The following is a 4741-nucleotide window of genomic DNA, read 5'->3' on the forward strand; positions in this document are numbered from 1 at the left end:
TCCCCTCCCCATTCATTCATCCCCTCCCCCATCCCTCTCCCACCCCTGGCAGCCAGCGCAGCTGCAGAAACAGCGAGAGAGCAGGAGAATGCGGACTCTCAGGGCACCCCGGGCAGAGGCCGGAGAGGCAGGCCCGGGGCAGGTCTCAGAAAGCTCTACCCTCCACAGAGCTTGCACTCATCCTCAGGAAAATTCAGGGAAGAAGCAGCTACTGATCTGTGAGCCACAATCTTACTTCACAGGGAAAGCTCTCTGGACACCACAGCCACTCCTGAGTCCCCCGGCAAACTCCGGTCAGGTCAGCATCTCCACGGCCTGTCCAGCACCTCGGCCATCTTCACAGCATCCCAGAGCCTGGGGGTAGACGAGCTTTCCTGGGAGCGGAGCGAGGGGATGAAGGGCTAGGGGCGTCTTTGAGATTGATCCCAGAGGAGCAGCTGCAGCCGCCCGTGCAGCCCCTCCATCGGCTCTGCCCATCCCCCCTGTGTGCCAGCAGCTCTTTAGGATCCAGGAGCATCGGCATCCGTGCTGGAGGAGGGCTCAGGCCACGCCTCTCCTGCCACGCTCACAGTGTTTCACCGGTCCCGGTGCCCACACACCAGCGGCCACATCTTAGCCCCTGGACTAGCCATGCCCTTCTATTTATGACCAAGGTGAGTCCTGGCCACGGAGAAAAGGAGGCGCGGCCAAAGTCAAGAGGCAGCACCGTAACTGCAGGCACCTGCCCTGCTGAGAAGAGCCCAGGTCTCCTGTGAAGCTTGCACGACGTGGAATAAAACGTGTTAGCTCACTGGGGACAAAAGTGAGCCCTGAATGTCGCCGTGACTTCTGACACGTAAAGGAGAACAGGTTGCCCTTGGCTCCAGTTCCCCACCCCCCACCCCCTTGCAGGTACACTTGAGAGAAACCCTTGCATATTTGGGAAGGGAAGATCAAGTCTTCTCCAAAGCCGGGAGACAAAGAAATGACCTCTATGGGTCCTTCCGATGTATGTTGCTAGACAGCGAACAGAATTTCTTAAGTATTTGTTAAAGATCACAGACAAGTATCTCTTGAGATGCAATTCAATTAACACAAATGAAGCTGACTGCTCTTCACTTCCAAAGAGGCTTGATTTCATAAAGATTGTTTAAACCCAGGAAATTGAAAGGCTCTCTTCAGGAGGCCCCTATCTTGATCTCAAGAAGCCAAAACCTAGAGAGACCTCGTATCAACGATTGAAGTGTCACCGTTTCCTACAAAGGTGTCCCGTGGCTCCTCTGACCTGGGATGAGCCCTGAACTCACTGCTGGTGAGCAGGGTGTCTTCCTGACTGCAGAGACGCGTCGCTGCTTCCTATTGACAGCTTTTGGGTGTTCCTGTGGCGATCTTTTTTTCCTATCTAGATTGAAAAGAAAGAATTGTTTAAACAAACAGAGAGCTCAAAGCAAAAGCAGGGAATGGTTGTGTTTTGTTGGCGATGGTTAAAGAAAAAGCCCCCTGAACTTTGTGGGCAGAAGAACCAGGAAGGGAACTCGAGTTGGCCCGGGGAAGATCTCTGCCTGCATCACGTCTGCAGCCTCTGGTCAGACAGTTAAGGAACATCTGTTTTTCCAGCAGACTGGACAAGGTGTTCTCCAGCAAAATCCTCTTCATAGAAAATCATGGTCAGCCTCATGCTGGTCATGCAGGTGAAGCACGTGTGTTATTTTCAGAAACTGCAAACTAATTGAAATCCTATTTCCATTATAACTCCACTAACTTCATTATTGATGAATAGGTTAGATGTGTTTACCATCAATTGAGTAGTTCTTGTCGAGACCAGGGGTCTCCTTTTGGTCAGCTCACAGCTAAGCCTGTGGTCAAGAGTTTGAAAAATGCATACTTCCATCACTGACGTTACTATTTTTTTTATCCGCACTCTGTTGAGCTTGGCTCACTAATAAACCACCCAAGAAGCAGGAGGGAAGAGAGGAAGCTGGGGTTAAGGGGGATTGAATAAGAAAGGCGTCATATCCTTTCCTCCATGGGGTTAATTATGTTAACTGACGGAAAACCTGGCAAATCCACAGAAGCGTTTTTTCCTTCACAGCAAGAGTGTTAATATCTCCGCAGGGTCTTAACTCTATAGTTTTCACCAATTTTTATAACCCAACCATCAACATGCTTGTAACTGAGACAATTAAATCCAATCCTACACTGGCTTCTGTTGGTCCAAATGAGCTCTCAGGTCCATCTGACTGTCACCATCTCTGACTACAGTCTTATCAGCCACCCCGACGACCTCCTAGTTGGAAACTTCCTCTCCTTCCACCCTCCAATCCATCCTAAACACAAGTTGAAACAGCCTAACACAAGTTACACACTTCGAATTCAGGGGGGCATTAAATATTGGATTTTAATTTTGTTTCGATCTCAGTTCACTTCCTTTTCTTCCTTAAGACCCCATCATCTGGTCACCCTGTTCTATTGTAATCGTCTGAATAAAACTGATTCATTGTCTGTCTTCCCAAGCAAAATAAATTAAGAAGTTTTCTTCTGAAAACCTCACAAGTTAGTGAAGGAGGAAGATACATAAATAAAAGTTCAGCCAAGGTAGACTATGATAAGTGATACTATAGAAGGAAAAACTAAATCCTGGTTAAATATATTCCAGAAGCAGAGAACAACTTGGACAGGAATTTGTCATCTAATTTGTCATCACTATTTAACTTCTGACTCTGGGTCAACCTGCAAATTTAATAAATATGAATTCATGTCTCATTCAGGTCAATGACAAGACATTGAGAGGACAGGGAGAGGGGCAAATGTGTTCACAAGAACTCATTAATCAGCCCTTTTTTGTGAAATAGTTTAATTATTTATATTTAAAAAAACATTAGAAAGTATTTGCAGTGGTTGGAGCCTGGTAGGCTGCAGTCCATGGGGTCGCTGAGAGTCGGGCATGACTGAGGGACTTCATTTTCACTTTTCATTTTCGTGCATTGGAGAACGAAATGGCAACCCACTCCAGGATTCTTGCCTGGAGAATCCCAGAGAAAGAGGAGCCTAGTGGGCTGCCGTCTATGCGGTCGCACAGAGTCAGACACGACTGAAGCGACTTAGCAGCAGCAGCAGCAGCAGAGCTGATACTGTATCAAAGACTTTCTTATGGGTTTCCTCGTGCATCCTGACAACAGCCTATGCATTGGGCGCAACCGTACTGCATTTGCTAAGAAGCAGGCTCAAGTAGTTAAATAGCATACAAGAGTTGGTGTCAGGATGTGAACTGGAGAATTCTGACTCCAGTGCTCACATCTTCAAACACTATGAGATTCAAATTGGAAGGGATGCAAAAGAATAGAAATCCAGCTATGTGATATGAGTGTATAAAACCACCCATTCATTTAACATGAGGCCGCCGCGTCCCTTAGGAGTTTTTAACCACTTAGCTTCCAAATACCTAAAACCTTGAGGCTTTATTAATTTAAGTAAAAAGCCATGCTTATATCACAACCAGAAGATGGATAAGACCCAAATTTCAAAGTCCCCAGAGGTAGAAAAATACTCCCACCCAATGCACTACTTCGCATTCCATTGCCTATTTTTGTGGAGAACAACAGAAATTCAAGAAAAATGTCATGGGCAAGAAAAGAGGGAAACTAGCTGTGGGGCAGAGATGGCTACCAATACCATGAGACAGAGAACATCCACCACGTGTGCAAGGAAAAAGGGGCCCTGGAAGATCGGGAGTTACAAAAAGGGACTCAGAAAGGCAATCCATCCGAGACAGTGGCCTTGGACAGGCACTGCTTCTGTGAGAAAAGGAGTGTACAGAAGAACTGGGGCACACAGGACTGGGTATAATAGGGAAAGTAAGCAAAACAGGTCAATTAATGGCCCTGTGACACCCCCACTGATGGAAATTCTAGAAAATTCTAGAGAAACAGCCAGAGTGCAAAGAAAGCTGCAGCACAACACTCCACCCTATGCAAGCGCCGGGGGGAGGAAAGGCCACCAGCATCGGAACATCCCCTTTCGGTAATCACCATCGTAACGAGTCCATCACCACAGTCTGAGAATTAATTTTTTGAATTGATAGGATGATTTAGTAAAATTGTTGAACGACAACAAAACAATTTACAAAAAGTAATGTGCACTTTTACACATGAGCAGAATTCCAGATGTGCAGTTTAGAAAGAGAAGTCACTGTGATATCAACGAGAATTCAAGAATTTTAGAAACAAATAAAAGAAAGCTATTCAAGATTTGATGGAGGATTTGATGGATTTGATGGAGAATGTTATTGAAAGATATTGACAATTACCTAAATAGACATACCACTATATTTATGAGTAGGAAAATCGAACACAGATCATCCTCACTTTTAATGCTTTTCATATGCACAGATTTTAATGACTATCAGTTCAGTTCAGTCGCTCAGTCGTGTCCGACGCTTTGTGACCCCATGAATCGCAGCACGCCAGGCCTCCTTGTCCATCACCAACTCCCAGAGTTCACTCAGACTCACATCCATCAAGTCAGTGATGCCATCCAGCCATCTCATCCTCTGTCATCCCCTTCTCCTCCTGCCCCCAATCCCTCCCAGCATCAGAGTCTTTTCCAATGAGTCAACTCTTCGCATGAGGTGGCCAAAGTACTGGAGTTTCAGCTTGAGCATCATTCCTTCCAAAGAAATTCCAGGGCTGATCTCCTTCAGAATGGACTGGTTGGATCTCCTTGCAGTCCACGGGACTCTCAAGAGTCTTCTCCAACACCACAG

This window comes from Bison bison, unplaced genomic scaffold (genome assembly GCF_000754665.1).
Source record: "Bison bison bison isolate TAMUID 2011002044 unplaced genomic scaffold, Bison_UMD1.0 scf7180017864353, whole genome shotgun sequence".
NCBI classification, from domain to species: domain Eukaryota; kingdom Metazoa; phylum Chordata; class Mammalia; order Artiodactyla; family Bovidae; genus Bison; species Bison bison.